Genomic DNA, 23418 nt, shown 5'->3' on the forward strand with positions numbered 1-23418 from the left:
TTTGTGTAATGTAGGGGTCGTGCTGGGGGTAGTGTTTTAGGGTTTTGGGTAGAGCAGTGGTATTTGTGTGGTGTAGCGGTTCGTGCTGGGGTAAGTGTTTTAGGGTTTAGGGTAGTGGAGTGATGTTTTGGTTGTATAGGGGGTCGTGCTTAGGGTAGTGTTTTAGAGTTTAGGGTAGTGCAGTGGTGGTTGTGTGGTGTTGGGGGTCGTGCTGGGGTACGTGTTTCAGGGTTTAGTGTAGTGCAGTGGTGTTTGGGTAGTGTAGGGGGTCGTGCTAGGGGTAATATTTTAGGGTTTAGGGTAGAGCAGTGGTGTTTGTGTAGTGTAGAGGGTCATGCTGGGGGTAATGTTCTAGGGTTTAGGGAAGTGCAGTGATGTTTGTGTAGACTGGGGGGTTGTGCTGGGGGTAGATGTAGGGTTTAGAGTAGTGCAGTAGTGTTTGGGTAGTGTAGGGGGTTGTCCTAGGGGGAATGTTTTTGGGTTTAGTGTAGTGCAGTAGTGTTTGTGTAGTGTAGGTGCCGTGCTAAGGGTAGCAATTTAGGGTTTAGGGTAGTGCAGTGGTGTTTGGGTACTGTAGGGGTAGGGGTGGGGGTAGTGTTTTAGGGTTTAGGGTGCTGCAGTGATGTTTGGGTAGTGTAGGGGATTGTGCTGGGGATAGTATTTAAGGGTTTAGGATAGTGTAGTGGTGTTTGTGTAGTGTAGGGGGTCGTGCTGGGGTAGTGTTTTAGGGTTTAGGGTAGTGCAGTGGTGTTTGTGCAGTGTAGGGGTAGTGTTTTAGGGTTTAGGGTAGTGCAATGGTGTTTGTGTAGTGTAGGGGATCGTGCTGAGGTAGTGTTTTAGGGTTTAGGGTAGTGCAGTGGTGTTTGTGTAGTGTAGGGGTTGTGTTTTATGATTTAGGGTAGTGCATTGCTGTTTGGGTAGTGTAGGGGGTCGTGCTGGGGTAGTGTTTTTGGGTTTAGGGTAGTGCAGGTGTGTTTGGGTAGTGAAGGGGGTCGAGCTGGGGGAAGTGTTTTAGGGTTTAGGGTAGTACTGTTGTGTTTGTGTAGTGTAGGGGGTCGTGCTGGGGTAGTGTATTAGAGTTTAGGGTAGTGCAGTGGTGTTTGGGTAGTGTAGGGGGTCATGCTGGGGGTAGTGTTTTAGGGTTTAGGGTAGTGCAGTGGTGTTTGTGTAGTGTAGGGGTAGTGCTTTAGGGTTTAGGGTAGTGCTGTGGTGTTTGTGTAGTGTAGGGGGTTGTGTTGGGGGTAGTTTTTAGGGTTAAGGGTAGTGCAGTAGTGTTTGGGTTGTATAGGGAGTCGTGCTGGTGGTAGAATTTTAGGGTTTAGGCTAGTTCAACTATGTTTGGGTAGTGTAGGGTGTCGTGCTGGGAGTAGTGTTTTAGGGTTTAGGTTAGTGCAGTGGTGTTTTGGTAGTGTAGGGGGTAGTGCTGGGGGTAGTGTTTTTGGGTAATGCAGTGATGTTTGGGTAATGTAGGGGTCATGCTGGGGTAGTGTTTGAGGGTTTAGGGTAGTGAAGTGTTGTTTGTGTAGTGTAGGTAGTCGTGTTTCAGGGTTTAGGGCAGTGCACTAGTGTTTTGGTAGTGTAGGAGTCGTGCTGGGGGTAGTGTTTTTGGGTTTAGGGTAGTGTAGCTGTGTTTGGGTAGTGAAGGGGGTCGTGCTGGTTATAGTGTTTTAGGTTTTAGGGTAGTACAGTGGTGTTTCTGTAGTGTAGGGGATATGCTGGGGGTAGTGGTTTAGGGTTTAAGGTAGTGCAGTGGTGTTTTTGTAGTGTAGGGGGTAGTGTGATAGGGTTTAGGGTAGTGCAGTGGTGTTTGTGTAGTGCAGGGGGTTGTGCTGGGGGTAGTCTTTTAGGGTTGAGGATAGTGCAGTGGTTATTGTGTAGTGTAGGGGGTCGTGTTTTAGGGTTTAGGGTAGTGCAGTGGTCTTTGGGTAGTATAGGGGATCATGCTTTGGGTAGTGTTGTAGGGTTTAGGGTAGTGCAGTGGTGTTTGTGCAGTGTAGGGTTTCGTGCTCTTGTTGTGTTTTAGGGTTTAGGGTAGTGCAGTTGTGTTTGGATAGTGTAGGGGGTTCTGCTGGGGGTAGTGTTTTAGGGTTTAGGGTAGTGCTGTGGTGTTTTTGTAGTGTAGGGGGTCATACTGGGGGTAGTGTTATAAGGTTAAGGGTAGTGCAGTGGTGTTGGGGTAGTATAGGGGGTCGTGCAGGGGTAGTGTTTTAGGCTTAAATGCAGTGCAGTGGTGTCTGTGTAGTGTAGGGGGTCATGCAGGGGGTAGTGTTTCAGGGTTTAGGGTAGTGTGGTGGTGTTTGGGTAATGTAGGGGTTTGTGCGGGGGATAGATTTAGGGTTTTTGGTTGCACAGTGGTGTTCGGGTAGTGTAGGGGGTCATGCTGGGGGTAGTGTTTTAGGGTTTAGGGTAGTGCAGTGGTGTTTTTGTGGTGTAAAGGGTAATGCTGGGGGAACTGTGTTAGGTTTTTCGGTAGTGCAGTATTGTTTGTGTAGTGTAAGGGGTCGTGCTGGGGGTAGTGTTTTAGGGTTGAGGGTAGTGCAGTGGTGTTTGTGTAGTGTAGGGGTCATGCTGGAGGTAGTGTTTTAGGGTTTAGGGTAGAGCAGTGGTGTGTGTGTGGTGTAGGGGTTCATGCTGGGGTAAGTGTTTTAGGGTTTAGGGTAGTGGAGTGATGTTTTGGTTGTATAGGGGGTCGTGCTTAGGGTAGTGTTTTAGAGTTTAGGGTAGTACAGTGGTGGTTGTGTGGTGTTGGGGGTCGTGCTGGAGTAAGTGTTTCAGGGTTTAGTGTAGTGCAGTGGTGTTTGGGTAGTGTAGGGGGTCGTGCTAGGGGTAGTATTTTAGGGTTTAGGGTAGAGCAGTGGTGTTTGTGTAGTGTAGTGGGTCGTGCTGGGGGTAATGTTCTAGGGTTTAGGGAAGTGCAGTGATGTTTGTGTAGACTGGGGGTTGTGCTGGTGGTAGATGTAGGGTTTAGGGTAGTGCAGTGGTGTTTGGGTAGTGTAGGGGGTTGTCCTAGGGGTAATGTGTTTGGGTTTAGTGTAGTGCAGTGGTGTTTGTGTAGTGTAGGTACCGTGCTAGGAGTAGCAATTTAGGGTTTAGGGTAGTGCAGTGGTGTTTGGGTACTGTAGGGGGTGGGGGTGGGGGTAGTGTTTAAGGGTTTAAGGTAGTGTAGTGGTGTTTGTGTAGTGTAGGGGGTCGTGCTGGGGGTAGTGTTTTAGGGTTTAGGGTAGTGCAGTGGTGTTTGTGTAGTGTAGGGGGTAGTGTTTTTGGGTTTAGGGTAGTGCAGTTGTGTTTGGGTAGTGAAGGGGTCGAGCTGGGGGAAGTGTTTTAGGTTTTAGGGTAGTACAGTGGTGTTTGTGTAGTATAGGGGGTCGTGCTGGGGGCAGTGTTTTAGGGTTTAGTGTAGTGCAGTGGTGTTTCTGTAGTGTAGGGGGTCATGCTGGGGGTAGTGGTTTAGGGTTTAGGGTAGTGCAGTGGTGTTTGTGTAGTGTTGGGGTTCGTGCTGGGGTAGAGTTTTAGGGTTAAGGGTAGTGCAGTGGTGTTTGGGTAGAGTAGGGAGTCGTGCTGGTGGTACTGTTTTAGGGTTTAGGGTAGTGCAGTTATGTTTGGGAATTGTAGGGTGTCGTGCTGGGGGCAGTGTTTTTTGGGTAAGGGTAGTACAGTTGTGTTTGTGCAGTGCAGGGGTTCATGATGATGTAGTGTTTTAGGCTGTAGGGTAGTGCAGTGGTGTTTGGGTAGTGTAGGGGGTCGTGCTGGGGGTAGTGTTTTAGGGTTTAGGGTCGTGCAGTGGTGTTTGTGTACAGTACGGGGACTTGCTGGGGGTAGTGTTTTAGGGGTAAGAGTAGTGCAGTAGTGTTTGAGTAGTGTAGGGGGTCGTGCTGGGGTAATGTTTAATTTTAGGATTTAGGGTAGTGCAGGGGTGTTTCTTTAGTGTAGGGTATAGTGTTTTAGGGTTTAGGGTAGTGCAGTGGTGTTTGGGTAGTGTAGGGCATCATGCTGGGGGTGGATTTAGGGTAGTACAGTGGTGTTTGGGTAGTGTAGGGGGTCATGCTGGGGGTAGTGTTTTAGTGTTTAGGGTAGTGCAGTGGTGCTTGTGTGGTGTAGGGGGATGTGCTGGGGTAGTTTTTTAGGGTTTAGGGTAGTGCAGTGGTGTTTGTGTAGCATAGGGGGTGGTGCTGGGGTTAGTGTTTTAGGGTTTAGGGTAGTGCAGTGATGTTTGTGTATTGTAGGGGTAGCGTTTTAGGGTTTAGGGTAGTGCAGTGGTATTTGTGTAGTGTAGGGTGTTGTGCTGGGGTAGTGTTTTAGGGTCTAGGGTAGTGCAGTGGTGTTTGTGTTGTGTAGGGGGTCGTGTTTTAGGGTAGTACAGTTGTGTTAGTGTAGTGTAGGGGGTCATGCTGCGGGTAGTGTTTTAGGGTTTAGGGTAGTACAGTGGTGTTTGTGTTGTGTAGGGGGTCATGTTGGGGGTAAATTTAGGGTTTAGGTTAGTGCAGTGGTGTTTGTATAGAGTAGGTGGTCATGCTGGGGGTAGTGTTTTAGGGTTTCGGGTAGTGCAGTTGTGTTTGGGAAGTGTACGGGGTAATGTTGCAGAGATTCTGCTCATGCACAGAACTATGCGCAGGAAACCAGGACCTCAGTGAATTGTGGTGTACCAAAAACTCACCTCAGTACCCAGAACCCCTATCCGACCAGCATCATTGTCCCATTTGTTATCCGAATTATCTCTGATGTCCCAATGTATAGACAACCCAGAACAAGCGACTTAGAGTATTCTCAGGAATGGTGGGAATCAGAAATACCTGTTCGCTATTATTCATATATCAATCCACAACAAAGTAATCAGAGACACGGTAAAGTATAAAAGGTTTATTTAATAAACTACGTGTCCTAAGATGCAGTACTTGGCTAACATAAGCAGACAAATGATTATAATTAAAACCATCAGCATTGTTATAATTAGGCCTGGGCGGTAAATTCCGTTCCGTTCGCGGAATTTGCGGAATTTGGGTAATTTCGCGTTCCGCGGAGAACGCGAAATTGCCCAAAAATCTGCGTTCCGCAACTTCGCGAAATTTTTTGCTTGTTCGCGTTCTCAATATGCGTGTTCGCGAGATATTTCACCCCGAGCACGCAAGCAGCGATCGCGAACAGGAAAAAAGTATCGCGAACAAGCAATTCCGCGTGTTCGCGGAATTTCTGCATGTTCGCGGAGATTTTTTACCGTTTCGCGGAGATTTGCGTAACGCGATTCCGCAAATTCCGTCCACCCCTAGTTATAATACCATAGAAAATGAAAGGAGAAATCATAGTATCAATGACAGTGGAATGCAGCCACCTTCCTTTCGCTAGTAAACTAATATTATTAGACTAGTAGAAGGTCTCTAGGCTTGAATGGGGAACCCCATACCGTAAAGATCAGCTTAGGTGGATCACATCACAGGATCAGCTTTGCTCTGCGCCTGGAAATGTTCTTCTCCAGAATGTGTTTCAAACGCATGCAAACTGTAATATTAAAGGCTCTCGACATTCATGTATTTGCAGCTGTGTGCATATTATGACTAGAGAGTGGGCCGATAAACCTGGACTCAAAAACATACATTGTCTGGCGGCTCAGAGTGTTTTGCACACAATGTTCAGACCAAGGTCGCAGTGCACGTCTAGGGAGGTGAACAACAGACAGTTCTCATGTGAAGAAAAGGCAAGCAAACAATTCTCAAATAATAACATGTCTCAGCAGTGTCGTGTGCAAAAGTGGCAAGATGGCTTTCTAAAAGCTAATGCCCTTATGCTAACCTAGCAATGTATGCATCTAAATCGCTACCTTCACTACATCCCCCCTTGATCGGACCACAAACAAATAGGGATACAAAAAGGAACGCAGAGTTCAAGTTCGATAGAGCAGAACCAAGTGCATGTATTGGAAATCCAAATAAATAGCAGTGAAAGTTCGAAAAAACCATTAAAAAAAACAAAATGGAGGGGGAAAAAAAAAATGGTAAGTCAATACATCATGCAAAGGCTCAACGAGCCCAGATGTTGGAACACACAAAAAAAATGTGTGGTTTGTGCAAGGGAAGCTGGACGATAATTAAGTTAATCCATCAATGTGTAAGCACAGTACGTACCAACAGCTTCCAAAAGGAAGTCATTGGAACGAGTTGCAAAAGTGTCCGCCATCCAGTCCAATAAGGTAAACGAACATACATGTTCTTCGACCACTGGAGCCTCTAGCACGTTTATAGGACAACTGGCGTGTTCTTCTAAATAACTTTGTGCCGTTCCGATGTCCCAGTTCCCAAGGACTCCATATGCCGCTCCACAGGCCATAATCCTAACACCAGAACAGTCCAACTCATGAGCCACTAATGAACTCATCAGTCGATCATAATCCGGGGCAGGAGACACCGAGTTTGACAAGCACAAATCCAGAGCCCATTCGTCGAAAGGACAATCTAGGCAATGAAAAACAGGTTGTACGCATGTAAAATATGCAAACCGGAAGGATAATCCATAGGCTATGCTCAGGGTTGCCAGTGGCAAAGTTCCATAGTATTCAAGCATCCGGTTACGAAGATGGAGCAGCCGGGACAGGCCGTTGCGTGACACACAGTGTGCAGCCATTGCGCAGTACGCAGACCAACAGCAGAACGCCAGCCACGAGGGCGAGAATCAATGGGAGCCCTCCAAAGACGCTGGAAAAATAGAATGAAAAAAGGCCGGTATCACACCAAAAATAGTTTGGAAGGAAGTCACGAGGCCGGAGGCCACAATTTTGAAAAAATGCACCAAGCCAGTTGTTGACGAGGCGTTAAATATAGTTTGAATCAGGGCACTAAAATGAAGTGGGAGATCAGTATTTAAAAGTGCCTGCACCTCGGTACGGGTGTTAGCTACGTGAAGGACAAATGTTTCACGGGACGAAGTCAGAGCGACCTCTTTTTGAGACAATAGAGCCCTTATTCTGCTCATCTTGTTGAACTCTGCCTTCAAGGTTGAAATGGAAGGCCAGATGGATACATCCAGCCGCCCATGCGGGGGTGGGAAAAGGACATTCTTACAGCAGACTACTCTCTGTGATACAGTCACAATGTAGGGAATTCCCGCTAGCATTCCGCAGCAAGCCTCGTTATTCAAAAGCAAATAACTACCGTTAGCTAGCAACGTAAAAGAAGGTGTAATAGCTGGCACTGGAATCCTTTTTAGGACGCATCCTAAATTAGGCGCTTGCACATTGCACGTGCCATGCAATTGGATGTGCCTACAGACTACAGAATGATCAGGTGTGGAAGAACATTCCTCACCTTTCAAATAAACTTCTTTACCTTCTCTCATGCACCTGTATGTAAATGGCAGTGACCATACCTCATGCAGGAAAGCAGTACCCAATGGTTCATATCTGCCTAGGGCATAATGTTTCATGCACAAACTGAATTTAAACAATGGAAATGGCAATGTGATTAACCCGTGGATAAGCCACACAGCTGAGTTCAATTCGGCCACCGAGAAAGGCAAAGGTTCTAACTTTTCAATATGCAGTAATGAGTATGTTGCATCTTTCATGGACATGAATTGTTGTTTCGCAGTTAGATTAAAAGGAAGGAATAATGATGAAGTATTCATGTAGTCCCAGGGAACTTTCCCAGCTTTTAACGTTTGCAATGTCCATGCAAACTGCATTATAGAACGCAATTGAGTCTGACCATGATATAAAACATATGTCAAAAAAACAATGGTTCTGTTGGGTGAAAAAAGATACCTTTCTAAATACATTGCATGAATCATACGTTATTCAAAAATCATTTCAGTGAGTCACTGGTAACACACAAAACGAAACAAATTCTCGGGTAATTTAAGTTTTTATATAAATTGCATCATTCATATATATCCAAAAAATCATTTAGAGAGGCCATCAACGTACATAGTGATAACAATTAGTGAAAAGGTGACAAATGGTGCTCAGTGATAAAGTGCGTAATATGTACAGTATAGTTTAAAAAGATCGAAAGTTTCGTTGGCCAGAAAACAGATATTTATAGTAGATCCGCGAATTAAGTCAATTTATTTTGCGCAGACTCAAATTGCTGGTCCAGGGGATAGTGTCGACGTTTCAACCCAAATACTGCACTACTATGAGGTCAGTGCGGGTCTTCATCAGGACATGGACAAGGGGATGATGGCCTGTAAGAGGTAAGATGACTAAATCAGGTGTGTTGCCAAAAGAGCAATGACTCACATATTAATAAGGTGGCATATCACTCACCTATGGAATGATACAGGGTTTAATGTGGTAAATTCCCACCTAAATCCTTCCAATGTTGATAACTAGATCGGGATATCCGGTTGGAATCTCAAGATAGAGTTAATCAAATTATATCTGTAAATAAGTGGAACAAAATTGAAATTAACTTCAGTCGAGCCATCTAGGGACTACATGATTTAAAAATTAAATGGCTCAAGTGGCGAATATGGCTCACCTTGTAAGATTCAGCATGAGTACGGCTAACTCTATACAGCCTTCTGATTACGGAAGAATCAAAGCATCCGATGCATATCTTAGAATCGAGACATCGTGCGAGGTCATCCAATCTGTAAGTAATTGGATTAAGGTTAACGTTTAAGAACGCTCAGGTATTCTGGTGAAACTGGAATTAAAGCCAGCTCCTTATTTGTACGTGCCCGAGTTAATTTGTGGTGCAGGTGGCTCAAATGACAAATACGCTCACCTTTATAAATTATGTTGAAGCGGCAGGCCGTCACTAGTGTAGGTGCTTAAAGCGTTCTGTCTGTTAAATGTACAGGGTATAAAGTTACATTCACAGAACCATTCAGCGAGTATCAAATATTCATAAAGCTGAACGAAATTCAAATAATACTAGCGGCTTACCTAAATCAGAAAGTAGTTTACGGGCGGCAGGCAAATGTCCTAGCTCGTCTGCAACATTAAGCAGCAGCGCTCAGAATGAGACTGCTGATATAGCCAGATAACGTGCGCGTGTGCGCCGAGTGTGGCTGGTTGCTAGGCAACCGACGACGTCAGGGAGCGTCCTACGTCAAATACGTTGCCGGATAATGGGTATGACATATATCACGCATCAAGCGGAAAAGTCAATGTGAGTTGGCGCAATTGTTATAACGCCTAATCAGCTAAAGAGTCACAAGATCGAACATTTCAAAGTAATGTAATGCATAAATGTTCAAGTGTTATTATATTCCATGGAAATTTAAATTACGCATTTAATCACACATTTCAAATTTTGACAAAATTCAGACATCAAACTTTCATGATCCAACAGCTCAGTTGCTAGGCAACCGACGACGTCAGAGAGCGTCCTACGTCAAATACGTTGCCAGATAATGGGTATACCATATATCACGCATTTGAAATTTCGACAGAGTACAGACATCAAAATTTTTATGATCCAACAGTCCAGTTAGGATATTTGCAATATATATTATGTGAACATACATTTAATGCAAGAAGTGCACTTCTGGTTATATAACAGCTTTGATCTCTAAGTCTTTCATCTATGATAACCAGACACAGTTCAGATATTGCAGTGATACATAGTGTACAACCCTAAAAATACATCTAGGCTGGATAGGGTACGATTGAGGATATATGAACATGTACCATCCTGCACTATAAGGCACCATCAGTCCCTTACAGCTTGTTGTACATCGGTATACGGCGGATGGATAGTCTACTAAAGCTGTCCCATTTGTTTTGTTGTCTCCTCCATCTCGTTTAACCCCTGTTGTACTGAGTCAAGTAGATGAATCCATCTACATTCCTTGTAGTTCATGCTCCTTGCGATTGAGCCCCCTCTAACATTGGGGATAATCCTCTCTAATACCCACCATGTAAGGTTGTTCGGAGCATGTTGGTGTGTCATGTAGTGTTCAACGAAAGGCGCCCCTTGCACCCTGCATTTTATTCTGCTCATGTGTTGCAAGATCCTCACTTTGACTTTTTGGGTAGTTTGTCCAACGTATATAAGGCCACAGGGGCACTGAATGGCATATATAACGTTCAAACTGTTACAGATAGTGAAATGTGAAAGTTTGTATGTTCTGTTGGCATGTTCAAATGAGGTTCATTCCTGACATAAATCACAGGCCTTACATTGCCCGCACTTATGATGTCCAGTAATTGGTGGAAGACCAAGATGGCTTCTAAGATCCGGTGGCTTGGGTGCTTCAAAGTATGCATTGACCACTGTGTCCTTTATATTCTTGCCCCTCTTAAAAGCGAAAATCGGGTCCTGCGTTGTTTGTAATTCGCCGGCAACCAAGTTCCAATATATACATCATCCTGCACAATATCCTGCACAACATACATAATCCTGCACAATATCAACAACAGATGAAACAATATTATCTAATGTGTAAATTCTGGAAGAAAGGTGTTAATGCTATTATCTATAACAGCTTGCACTTTTTCCATGTTGGCCTGATCAATAGCTCTCAATCTGGAAGCAGCTTCAATTTGTGATAACTTCCTAACTTCGTTATAAATAGCATACACCCATCTCTTGGACCTGCCACCAACAGGACCCTTAACAAAATCATTCAAATCTATTTTGTCATGTAATTTAGATAAATGAACTTAAACAGATGCCAAGGTGGAGTATTGAAGCCAAGACTGGCATAACTTCCCAACGGAGTAGGTAGTAACAGAATGAGAAGATTCAAAGCAGGGGGTCTACACGATCCTGCTTATACCCAGGCTTCAGACCCAAAAAACGATGTTAACAGGAATCTGAACTCGTCTGCCAAGTCAACCATCCTTCAGAGTTGAACTTAGAAATATTGAAGGATGAATTAGTAATGTACGAGTGCAACGCATCAAGGGACAGCTCTGTATGATTATCCCAATTTGGGTAAGCACCCATATCTGGAATAGACGGGGAATTCAGTTTTTTAGAAGTAGCCAATCCAAAGCAGGTGGTCTGAAAAATAGTCGAATTCAAAAACAACATGTGGTTCGGGATGAGGCAGGCACGATGCAAAGCTTCTGTTCCTTGTACTTGCCATGGTTTAGAACCCCAGACAGACTTAAGATCAATAGTATCTTTCCACAGATCATAACCCCTGACCGCTAAATCATCCATAAAGGATTTGCAATATAATAATTTAGTGTCTGTCAGCCTAACCTTCGAGGCAGACTCCGCTGCCATTTTAAAATAAAAGGCGGCAGGTGTGGAAACACTGAAATCAGTAAAATAGGCAAATTTGTTCACCAATGTGCTTGAGCTGCCTAACATTGGCGTTGGACAATGTTCCCATTGTGTATAATTTACAAAATTATGAAACGTATTGGCTTTATGTAGGAAATGATTGCCATAATGCTGATAGCAAAACAACTCTCCGTAATTAGCAGTGTCTAAATACAAATCTTCAGCATCAAAAGCGGCATAATATTTCAAATCAGAAAACAGTGCTTCTATGGCCTGAATGTCCCAATCATCAGAGCGGATGTTTTGTTTGACCACATCTCCCATAGAAACACGAAATACATTTGGTACATTGATAACCTCAGTCGGACCATGAATCTGAAATTTAACAGCATCCCACACAATCCCATCTAACACAGGCCAGGCAGTAATATTCACAAAAGTTTGGTCTCTTTTCATGATGTGTGATGAGGAGTGAGGGGCCAAAGTTCCATCAATTAGTCTAATTGTAGATTTTTTTTTAGGTAGTGTCCGTTCACAAGACGAAAAAATACCACTACAAATCCGATGGACACAAATAAAAAAATACATATGAGCATCAGCCAAATGTAAGTCCAAGGAGGAATCAAAAAATGTCTCTAAAACCAAACAGCAAAAATAGAAACTTTTGATGGGGCCCTGGAAGTCATAGAGTTAGTATCAAAGGAGAAACGTGACTGTGTAACTGCGGTTGATTGTAAAACAGGTCATGTTACATCTGCAGGATAAGCATACTCAGTATCTTCAGGTAGACCACTAGCCGGTGGTAGCAATAAAGGATCAGTAACTGTATGCATCTCGATGGCAACATCAGGCATGGTGTTAGGAGCCGGAGCTAAAACAGAATTTCTCAGCATCGCAAGGCAAGATATCGCTGGAGTCATACTAAAAAGAATCGGCCACTCGCTGTAGTTTGACATTGTCAATGGAGATGTACCTGTTATCCTTGCGACCAGGAAATTGAGGTAAAATTACTGTTCTTGTACCCTGCACGCCAAGCACTGGAACCGGGGCACGATAAGAGGGGCCGAACTCCTTCTTGTTCTCCACCTTCTCACGGACCAGGTCACCAACTCGAGGTAGCCAGCCGACTACCGGAATCTGAAGTGCAGCATCAGATGTGGAGGGCATGTGTTCCATCGCGAGACTATCTCTAGCCTCTTGTAGAGTCTGTAACACAGCACAGTGATCATCTACGTCAAAGGGTGTGGCAGACGCCGCCATGTCTAGACCATCAAGGTCCGGGACAATCATATTTATGCCAAGGAGCATCATGAATGGGGTCCGCCCACCCAGAGACCTTCTAGGGAGATTATTAAGTGCACGTTGGACGTTATACAGATGGGCTAACCAGTTCCGGCCAGTGCCTAAAAACCTAGCTGTCAAGGATTGCTTTAAGTCACGGTTCATCCGCTCCACTACACTATTACCCTCAGGTCGGTATGGAGACAAAAATTTGACTTGGACCCCAACATTTTTCATGGCTTCTTTGTACACCTTAGAGGCGAACGCAGGGCCCTGATCAGAATGAAAGTTACCACACGCAAAACTTCCCACAAAGAAACGCAAATCCCTGATGACAGTACGGGCATCAGCACTCCTTTGTGGCCATACCCACAGAAAACGTGTGCACGAATCCACTGCAACTAAGATATACTTGTACGCAGTATCAGAGGAGAATGAACCGCAGTGATCCAAATAAACACACCCAAGTGGTTTATTGGATATATACAACTGAGTTTGTGGTGGACGCGCAGCAGTTGAAGGTTTAATCTGCTGGCAAATGTCACTATCAAGAACATACGTGCGAGCTTGTTTATATAACCCGCGCCACCAGTAGCGTTGTTGTAACAGAGAAACAGTTGCTGCAACGCCGGCATGGGCAGACGCCATACCCTCGTAAGCCGCTGCTATCAGAGATGGTCTGCAGTCTGCATTGGGAATCAATCTGTCACCAACGTCATTAATTCTCACTAATGGGACTTTATCAGGACTTAAGTGATAATAGTAACGAGAAGGGAAACCTCTCGGGTAATTACTTCCCTTCTCTGAAGCAGCAATAGCTGCCAAGATGTCATCATTGATCTTACTTTTGGATCTTGTAACTGCTGCTACTAAATATGTCGCCACTGCTGTTTTAGGCTGCTTCGTCAGCTAAACTGTTACCGACAGCGTGGACACCAACTCGCTGGTGCCCAAGAGTGTGAATTACATTCACGAGAGGCAGATGTTATTTAAGTTCTGCCACTCGAACCCAAAGCATTTTATGCTTAATTGTGCTACCTTTGGAATCACGATATTCATTTTGAGACCAAAAGAATAGATTGTCGTTGAATGACTGAACACAGTAAAACGAGTCACTTACTATAAGAGTAGTGACTCGAGGATCAGCAAACTCCACTGCAAGCACCAGAGCACGTAGCTCTGCCAATTGTGCGGTACAATCGCCCAATGACTGTGTATGCACGACATCAGATTGGAATTCACCATTTACGAAAGTACCTGCCACAATTGCGCAAGCTGCTGAATATGCGTGCTTCGAATCCGTCGCCGGTTGCGCCGAACCGTCAGTATAAATGGCACAATGGTAATCTTCGAGCGGGCGCAAAGACAGAGGAGCCGGATGAACGAATTCATATTGCAAGTACTCCTGCGTCTGTAATGAGGCATCAAAGATGTAAGTGACATATGGCGATGTCAGAGAAGTGGCCCATTGTATTCAACGTGGATGCAAAGCTTTTGAATTGGGTACACTGGCTTTCATAACTGCCTCTAGGGCAGGATACGGTGTGACCACCAACATGCGTTTTCCTTAAGAATCGCCATCTGCACAGCGGTCAAAACTTTTTCGACAGAGGAAAAGCGCAGTTCAGCTGAAGTGTACAGGTGTGATTTGTATGGAATGGGGACGGTGTCGCCCTCATTGGACGTTAAGTACGTGAAACCCACTGCGCCTGGCACAATTCTTATTACCAGGTTTGTGTGGTTATCACGCGTCAGTAAGTATTTTGAAGCAAGATCAGCCTGTAATGATTGCAAAATGGCTGAATGCTCTGGCAGCCAGCTCGATTTGGAAAAAGTAGGTTGTACCAAGGCATATAACGGCTTGATACAAGTCGCATTCCCAACTCAACCGCCGCCTCCGGACCGTGGTTATCTTGAACATGTTTAATAACGGAGGGGAGCACGGCCATAGACGGAGTGCCAAAGCACTTTGAGTACACCGCGGTAAAAACCTTACCCCAGGTGTCACAATCGGACACTTCAGGGACCAAGTCTTTTGGCAAACTTATGGTGAGGATTCTGTGTTTTTCCACCGTTGTAGAGTGTGGAAACACTGCTTCCAGTTGGTCAAATTTCTCGGCAAGCCAATAAGGCAAATCATCCTTATTCTGGGGGTGCTTGCCCATCACCGAATTAACTATGACTGGGCTAATAACAACCGCAGGATGACCAGCTGGTAGACCTGCAACAGCAGGTGCCCCCACCTGCACATTGCGCGAAACATATTGCACCAAAGCCCTATATACTGTAATAAGGGCTGTATGGAGTGTACGCAATTCATCCACCACAATTGTCAAATAGCGGGGGTGAGGCGTAAATCCAGCCAGCACCGGCCATGTGGCCCCTGGAATCGACAAAGGGGCGAGTCTAGCCGGTGCAACCGCATGGGGAAGGGCGCCATTAAACCAAATGCTATGCTGCCAGGCTGAAAGGGGAATCTCCAGCGTCCTGTAGGGCGTATAATTTGCTGGGACATGTGTGTGAGTATACGAGTGAAACGTCTTATCATTCGCATTCACTTCCGGCAGCGTCACCCAATAGTAAAACAACTCGTAAGGATGTGACGCGTCCGCACTCACCACAAAAATTACAGCCATCCCATCGTCCGGTACCCCATACTGCGTCAATTGACACCGCAAAGGCGTACGACTAGGTGCTGCAATTTCGACCGCCATAAGGACACAGAGAAGAACAACAATGGATTTTACAGTAGCACTAGGGTTCAGAAATATAAAACACCTTTTTAATATACAAGCTTGTATGAACCTATTAGGTTCCTAAAAAAGGTAGGTGAAATCCGTCACTCCCGTTATCCGGAAACAAGAGTGAGGGTGTTGTGGACTAATATAAGCACTACTAAGGTGTTTCAAATCAAAAGACCAAACGTTAGGTGCGCCATGTTGCAGGGATTCTGCTCATGCACAGAACTATGCGCAGGAAACCAGGACCTCAGTGAATTGTGGTGTACCAAATACTCACCTCAGTACCCAAAACCCCTATCCGACCAGCATCAGTGTCCCACTCATTATCCGTATTATCTCAGAGGTCCCAATGTATAGACAACCCAGAACAAGCAACTTAGAGTATTCTCAGGAATGGTGGGAATCAGAAATACCTGTTCGCTATTATTCATATATCAATCCACGACAAAGTAATCAGAGACACGGTAAAGTTTAAAAGGTTTATTTTATAAACTACGTGTCCTAAGATGCAGTACTTTGGCTAACATAAGCAGACAAATGATTATAATTAAAACCATCAGCATTGTTACAATACCATAGAAAATGAAAGGAGAAATCATAGTATAAATGACAGTGGAATGCAGCCACCTTCCTTTCGCTAGTAAACTAATATTATTAGACTAGTAGAAGGTCTCTAGGCTTGAATGGGGAACCCCATACCGTAAAGATCAGCTTAGGTGGATCACATCACAGGATCAGCTTTGCTCTGCGCCTGGAAATGTTCTTCTCCAGAATGTGTTTCAAACGCATGCAAACTGTAATATTAAAGACTCTCGACATTCAGGTATTTGCAGCTGTGTGCATATTATGACTAGAGAGTGGGCCGATCAACCTGGACTCAAAAACATACATTGTCTGGGGGCTCAGAGTGTTTTGCACACAATGTTCAGACCAAGGTCGCAGTGCACGTCTAGGGAGGTGAACAACAGACAGTTCTCATGTGAAGAAAAGGCAAGCAAGCAGTTCTCAAATAATAACATGTCTCAGCACTGTCGTGTGCAAAAGTGGCAAGATGGCTTTCTAAAAGCGAACGCGCTTATGCTAACCTAGCAATGTATGCATCTAAATCGCTACCTTCACTACAGTAATGCTGGGGGTAGTGTTTTAGGGTAGTGCTGTGGTGTTTGTGTAGTGTAGGGGTCATGCTGGGGGTAGTGTTTTAGGGTTTAGGGTAGTGCTGTTGTGTTTGTGTAGTGAAGGGGATCATGCTGGGGGTAGTGTTTTAGGGTTTATGGTAGTGCAGTGGTGTTTGTGTAGTATTGGTGGTAGTTCTGGGGGTAGTGTTTTAGGGTTTAGGGTAGTGCAGCGGTGTTTGGGTAGTGTAGGGGTAGTGCTGGGGGGAATTTGTTTTAGGGTTTAGGTAGTGCAGTGGTGTTTGGGTAGTGTAGGGGGTCGTAGTGGGGGTAGTGTTTTAGGGTTTAGGTTAGTGCAGTGTTGTTTGTGTAGTGTAGGGGTTTTGCTGGGGGTAGTGTTCTAGGGTTTAGGGTAGTGCAGTGGTGTTTGGATAGTGTAGGGGTAGTGCTGGGGGTAGTGTTTTAGGGTGTAGGGTAGAACAGTGGTGATTGGGTAGTGTAGGGTGTCGTCCTGGGGGTAGTGTTTTAGGGTTTAGGGTAGTGCAGTGGTGTTTGTGTAGTGTAGCAGTCGTGCTGGGGGTAGTGTTTTAGGGTTTAGGGTAGTGCAGGGGTGTTTGTGTGGTGTAGGGGGTCGTGCTGGGTTAAGTGTTTTAGGGTTTAGGGGAGTGGAGTGGTGTTTGGGTAGTAAAGGGTGTCGTGCTGGGGGTAGTGTTTTAGGTTTTAGGGTAGTGCAGTCGGGTAGTGCAGTGGTGTATGTGTAGTGTAGTGGGTCATGCTGGGTGTAGTGTTTAAGGGTTTAGGTTAGTGCAGTTGTGTTTGGTTAGTGTACGGGATAATGCTGGGGGTAGTGTTTTAGGGTAGTGCTGTGGTGTTCGTGTAGTGTAGGGGGTCATGCTGGGGGTAGTGTTTTTGGGTTTAGGGTAGTGCTGTGGTGTTTGTGTAGTGAAGGGGGTCATGCTGGGGGTAGAGTTTTAGGGTTTAGGGTTGTGCAGTGGTGTTTGTGTAGTATTGGTGGTAGTTCTGGGGTAGTGTTTTAAGGTTTAAGGTAGTGCAGTGGTGTTTCGGTAGTGTAGGGGGTCGACCTGGGGGAAGTGTTTTAGGGTTTAGGTTAGTGCACTGGTGTTTGTGTAGTGTAGGGGTCGTGCTGGGGGTAGTGTTCTAGGGTTTAGGGGAGTGCAGTGGTGTTTGGGTAGTGTAGGGGGTACTGCTGGGGGTAGTGTTTTAGTGTAGTGCAGTGGTTTTTGTGTAGTAATGGTGGTAGTTCTGGGGGTAGTGTTTTAGTGTTTAGGGTAGAGCAGTGGTGATTGGGTAGTGTAGGGTGTCGTGCTGGGGAAAATGTGTTTTAGGGTTTAGGGTAGTGCAGTGGTGTTTGGGTAGTATAGGGGGTCGTGCTGGGGGAAGTGTTTTAGGGTTTAGGGTACTGCATTGGTGTTTGGATAGTGTAGGGGGTACTGCTGGGGGTTGTGTTTTAGGGTTTAGGGTAGTGCAGTGGTGTTTGTGTAGTATTGGGGGTAGTTCTGGGGGTAGTGCTTTAGGGTTTAGGGTAGTGCAATGGTGTTTTTGTAGAGTATGGGATCATGCTGGGGGTAGTATTTTAGGATTTAGGTTAGTGCTGTGGTGTTTGTGTAGTGTAGGGTGTCGTCCTGGGGGTAGTGTTATAGGGTTTAGGGTAGTGCAGTGGTGTTTGTGTGGTATAGGGGGTCATTCTGGTTTAAGTGTTTTAGGCTTTAGGGTAGCGGAGTGGTGTTTGGGTAATATAGGGGGTCGTACTGGGGCAGTGTTTTAGGGTTTAGAGTAGTGCAGTGGTGTTTGTGTGGTGTAGGGTGTCATGCTGGGGTAAGTATTTTAGGGTTTAGGGTAGTGCAGTGGGGTTTGGGTTGTGTAGGGGTTGTGCTAGGAATAGTGTTTAAGAGTTTAGGGTAGTGCAGTGGTGTTTGATTAGTGTAGGGGGTTGTGCTGGGGGTAGTGTTTTTGGATTTAGGGGAGTGCAGTGGTGTGTGTGTGGTGTAGGGGTTTGTGCTGGGGTAGATGCAGGATTTAGTGTAGTTCAGTGGTGTTTGGGTAGTGTAGGGGTTCATGCTGGTGGTAGTGTTTTAGGGTTTAGGGTAGTGCAGTTGTGTTTGGGTAGTGTGGGGGGTTATGCTGAGGGTAGTGTTTTAGGGTTTAGGGCACTGCTCTGTTGTTAGTGTAATGTAGGGGGTCATGCTGAGGGGAGTGTTTTAGGGTTTAGGGTAGTGCAGTGGTGTTTGTGTAGTATTGGTGGTAGTTCTGGGGTAGTGTTTTAGGGTTTAGGGTGTTTGGGTAGGGTAGGGGCAGTGCTGGGGGTAGTGTTCTAGGGTTTAGGGTAGTGCAGTGGTGTTTGGGAAGTGTATGGAGTCATACTGGGGGTAGGGTTGTAGGGATTAGGGAAGTGGATTGGTGTTTGGTTAGTATAGGGGTTGTGCTGGGGTAGTGTTATAGAGTTTAGGGTAGTGCATTGGTGTTTGTGTAGTGTAGGGGGTCATGCTTGGGGAAGTATTTTAGGGTTTAGAATAGTGCGGTATTGTTTGTGTAGCGTAGGGGGTAGTGTTTTAGACTAGTGCAGTGGTGTTTGTGTAGTGTAGGGGGTCGTGTCAGGGGTAGTGTTTTAGGGTTTAGGTTAGTGCAGTGGTGCTTCTGTAGTGTAGGGGGTCGTACTGGGGGTAGTGTTTTGGGGTTTACATTAGTGCAGTGGTGTTTGTGGAGTGTACGGGGTTGTGCTGGAGGTAGATGTAGGATTTAGGTTAGTGCAGTGGTGTTTGGGTAATGTCGGGGTCGTGCCAGGGGTAATGTTTCAGGGCTTAGGTTAGTGCAGTTGTGTTTGTTTATTGTAGGGGGTCATGCTGGGGTTAGTTTTTTAAGGTTTAGGGTAGTGCATTGGTGTTTGGGTAGTGTAGGGGGTAGTGCTGGGGTAGAATTTTAGGGTTTAGGGTCGTGCAGTGATGTTTGGGTAGTGTAGGGGGTTGTGCTGAGGGTAGTGTTTAAGGGTTTAGGGTAGTGCAGTGGTCTTTGTGTAGAGTAGGGGGTTATGCTGGAGGTAGTATTTTAGGGTTTAGAGTAGTGAAGTAGAGTTTGTGCAGTGTGGGGGTAGTGCTTTAGGGTTTAGGGTAGTGCCGTTGTGTATGTGTAGTGTAGGGAGTCGTGCTGGGGTAGTATTTTAGGGCTTAGGGTAGTGCAGTGGTTTTTGTGTAGTGTAGGGGGTCGTGTTTTAGGGTTGAGGGTAGTGCAGTGGTGTTTGGGTAGTGCAGGGGGTCATGCTTAGGTCGTATTTTTGGGTTTAGGGTAGTGCAGTGGTTTTTGAGTAGTGAAGGGGGTCGTGCTGGGGGTAGTGTTTTAGGATTTAAGGTAATACTGTTGTATTTGTGTAGTGTAGGGGGTCGTGCTGGGGGTAGTGTTTTAGGGTTTAGGGTAGTGCAGTGGTGTTTGTGTAGTGTAGGGGGTTGTGCAGGGGGTAGATGTAGGATTTAGGGTAGTGCAGTGGTGTTTGGGTAGTGTAGGGGGTCGTGCTAGGGGTAATGTTTTAGGGTTTAGGGTAGTGCAGTAGGGTAGTGCAGTGGTGTATGTGTAGTGTAGTGGGTCATGCTGGGGGTAGTGCTTTAGGATTTAGGTTAGTGCAGTGGTGCTTGTGTAGTGTAGGGGGTCATGCTGGGGGTAGATTTAGGGTTTAGGGTAATGCAGTGTTGCTTATGTAGTGTAGGGGGTCGTGCTGGGGGTAGTGTTTTAGGGTTTAGGGTAGTGCAGTGGAGTTTGTGTAGTGTAGGGGTTCATGCTGGGGGTAGTGTTTTCAGGTTTAGGGTAGTGCATTGGTGTTTGTGTAGTATAGGGGTTCGTGCTGGGGAAGTGTTTTAGGGTTTAGGGTAGTGCAGTGGTGTTTTGGTAGTGTAGGGCGTCTAGCTGGGGAAGTGTTTTAGGGTTTAAGGTAGTGCAGTGGTGTTTGTGTAGTGTAGAGGGTCATACTGGGGGTAGATTTAGGGTTTAGGGTAATGCAGTGGTGTTTGGGTGGTGTAGGGGGTTGTGCTGAAGGTAGTGTTTTAGGGTTTAGGGCAGTGCAGTGGTGTTTGTGTAGTGTAGGGGGTCATGCTGGAGGTAGTGTTTTAGTGTTTAGCGTAGTACAGTAGTATTTGTATAGTGTAGGGGGTTGTGCTTGGGGTAATGTTTTAGTGTTTAGGGTAGTGCAGTGGTTTTTGTGTGGTGTAGGGGGTCGTGCGGGGGTAAGTGTTTTAGGGTTTAGGGTAGTGGAGTGGTGTTTGGGTAGTATAGGGGTTGTGCTGGGGGTAGTGTTATAGGGTTTAGGGTAGTGCAATGGTGTTTGTGTCATGTAGGGGGTCGTGCTGGGGGTAGTGTTTAAGGGTTTAGGGTAGTGTATTAGTGTTCGTGTAGTGTAGGGGGTCATGCTGGGGATAGTATTTTAGGGTTTAGAGAAGTGCAGTAGTGTTTGTGTAGTGTGGGGGGTAATGTTTTAAGGTTTAGGGTAGTGCCGTGGTGTTTGTTTAGTGTAGGGAGTCGTGTTAGTGGTAGTGTTTTAGAATTTAGGTTAGTGCAGTGGTGCTTGTGTAGTGTAGGGGGTCATGCTGGGGATAGTATTTTAGGGTTTAGAGAAGTGCAGTAGTGTTTGTGTAGTGTGGGGGGTAATGTTTTAAGGTTTAGGGTAGTGCCGTGGTGTTTGTTTAGTGTAGGGAGTCGTGTTAGTGGTAGTGTTTTAGAATTTAGGTTAGTGCAGTGGTGCTTGTGTAGTGTAGGGGGTCGTGCTGGGGGTAGTGTTTTAGGGTTTAGGGTAGTGCAGTGGTGTTTGTGTAGTGTAGGGGGTTGTGCAGGGGGTAGATGTAGGATTTAGGGTAGTGCAGTGGTGTTTGGGTAGTGTAGGGGGTCGTGCTAGGGGTAATGTTTTAGGGTTTAGGGTAGTGCAGTGGTGTATGTGTAGTGTAGTGGGTCATGCTGGGGGTAGTGCGTTAGGATTTAGGTTAGTCCAGTGGTGCTTGTGTAGTGTAGGGGGTCGTGCTGGGGGTAGATTTAGAGTTTTGGGTAATGCAGTGGTGCTTATGTAGTGTAGGGGGTCGTGCTGGGGGTAGTGTTTTAGGGTAGTGCAGTGGTGTTTGTGTAGTGTAGGGGGTCATGCTGGGGGTAGTATTTTAGGGTTTAGGTTAGTGCAGTTGTGTTTGGGAAGTGTACGGGGTAATGCTGGGGGTAGTGTTTTAGGGTAGTGCAATAGTGTTTGGGTAGTATAGGGGGTCGTGCTAGGGGTACTGTTTTAGGGTTTAGAGTAGTGCAGAAGGGTAGTGCAGTGGTGTATGTGTAGTGCAGTGGGTCATCCTGGGGGAAGTGTTTTAGGGTTTAGGTTAGTGCAGTGGTGTTTGTGTAGTGTAGGGGTTGTGCTGGGGGTAGTGTTCTAGGGTTTAGGGTGGAGCAGTGGTGTTTGGGTAGTGTAGGGCGTCATGCTGGGGGTAGCGTTTTAGGGTTTAGGGTAGTGCTATAGTGTTTGTGTAGTGAAGGCGGTAATGCTGGGGGTAGTGTTTTGGGGTTTAGGGTAGTGAAGTAGTGTTTGTGTAGTATTGGTGGTAGTTCTGGGGGTAGTGTTTTAGGGTTTAGGGTAGTACAGTGGTGTTTGGGTAGTGTAGGGGTAGTGCTGAGGGTAGTGTTTTAGGGTTTACGGTAGTGCAGTGGTGTTTGGGTAGTGAAGGGGGTCGCACTGGGGATAGTGTTTTAGGGTTTAGGTTAGTTCAGTGGTGTTTGTGTAGTGTAGGGGTCGTGCTGGGGTTAATGACCTAGGGTTTAGGGCAGTGTAGTAGCTTTTGGGTAGTGTAGGAGGTACTGCTGGGGGTAGACTTTTAGAGTAGTGCAGTGGTGTTTGTGTAGTAATGGTGGTAGTTCTGGGGGTAGTGTTTTAGGGTTTAGGGTAGTGCAGAAGGGCAGTGCAATGGTGTATGTGTAGTTTAGTGGGTTGTCCTGGAGGAAGTGTTTTAGGATTTAGGTTAGTGCAGTGGTGTTTGTGTAGTGTAGGGGTCGTGCTGGGGGTAGTGTTCTAGGGTTTAGGGTAGTGCAGTGGTGTTTGGGTAGTGTAGGGGGTCATGCTGGGGGTAGCGTTTTAGGGTTTAGGTTAGTGCTGTAGTGTTTGTGTAGTGAAGGGGGTAATGCTGGGGGTAGTGTTTTAGGGTTTAGCGTAGTGAAGTGGTGTTTGTGTAGTATTGGTGGTAGTTCTGGGGGTAGTGTTTTAGGGTTTAGGGTAGTGCAGCGGTGTTTGGGTATTGTAGGGCTGGTGCTGGGGGTAGTGTTTTAGGGTTTAGGTTAGTGCAGTGGTGTTTGTGTAGTGTAGGGGTCGTGCTGGGTTAATGTTCCAGGGTTTAGGGTAGTGCAGTGGTGTTTGGGTAGTGTAGGGGGTACTGCTGGGGGTAGTGTTTTAGGGTAGTGCAGTGGTGTTTGTGTAGTAATGGTGGTAGTTCTTGGGGTAGTGTGTTAGTTTAGGGTAGTGCAGTGGTGTTCGGATAGTGTATGGGTAGTGCTGGGGGTCTCTTTTTAGGGTTTAGGGTAGAGCAGTGGTGATTGGGTAGTGTAGGGGGTCGTGCTGGGGGTAGTATTTTAGGGTTTAGGGTAGTGCAGTGGTGTTTGTGTAGTGTAGGGGGTTGTGTTTTAGTGTTTAGGGTAGTGCAGTGCTGTTTGTGTAGTGTAGGGGGTCATGCTGGGGGTAGTATTTTAGGGTGTAGAGTAGTGCAGTAGTGTTTGTGTAGTGTAGGGGGTAGTGTTTTAGGGTTTAGGGTGGTGCCGTGGTGTTTGTGTAGTGTAGGGTGTCGTCCTGGGGATAGTGTTTTAGGGTTTAGGGTAGTGCATTTGTGTTTGTGTAGTGTAGGGGTCGTACTGGGGGTAGTGTTTTAGGGTTTAGGGTAGTGCAGTGGTGTTTGTGTGGTGTAGGGGGTCGTGCTGCTTTAAGTGTTTTAGTGTTTAGGGTAGTGAAGTGATGTTTGGGTAGTATAGGGGGTCGTGCTTGGGGTAGTGTTTGAGGGTTTAGGGTAGTGCAGTGGTGTTTGGGTAGTGTAGGGGGTTGTGCTGGGGTAGTGTTTTAGGGTTTAGTGGAGTGCAGTGGTGTTTGTATAGTGTAGGGGGTTG

Source organism: Triturus cristatus, chromosome 1_1, assembly GCF_964204655.1.
Source record: "Triturus cristatus chromosome 1_1, aTriCri1.1, whole genome shotgun sequence".
In the NCBI taxonomy this organism is placed as follows: Eukaryota; Metazoa; Chordata; class Amphibia; order Caudata; family Salamandridae; genus Triturus; species Triturus cristatus.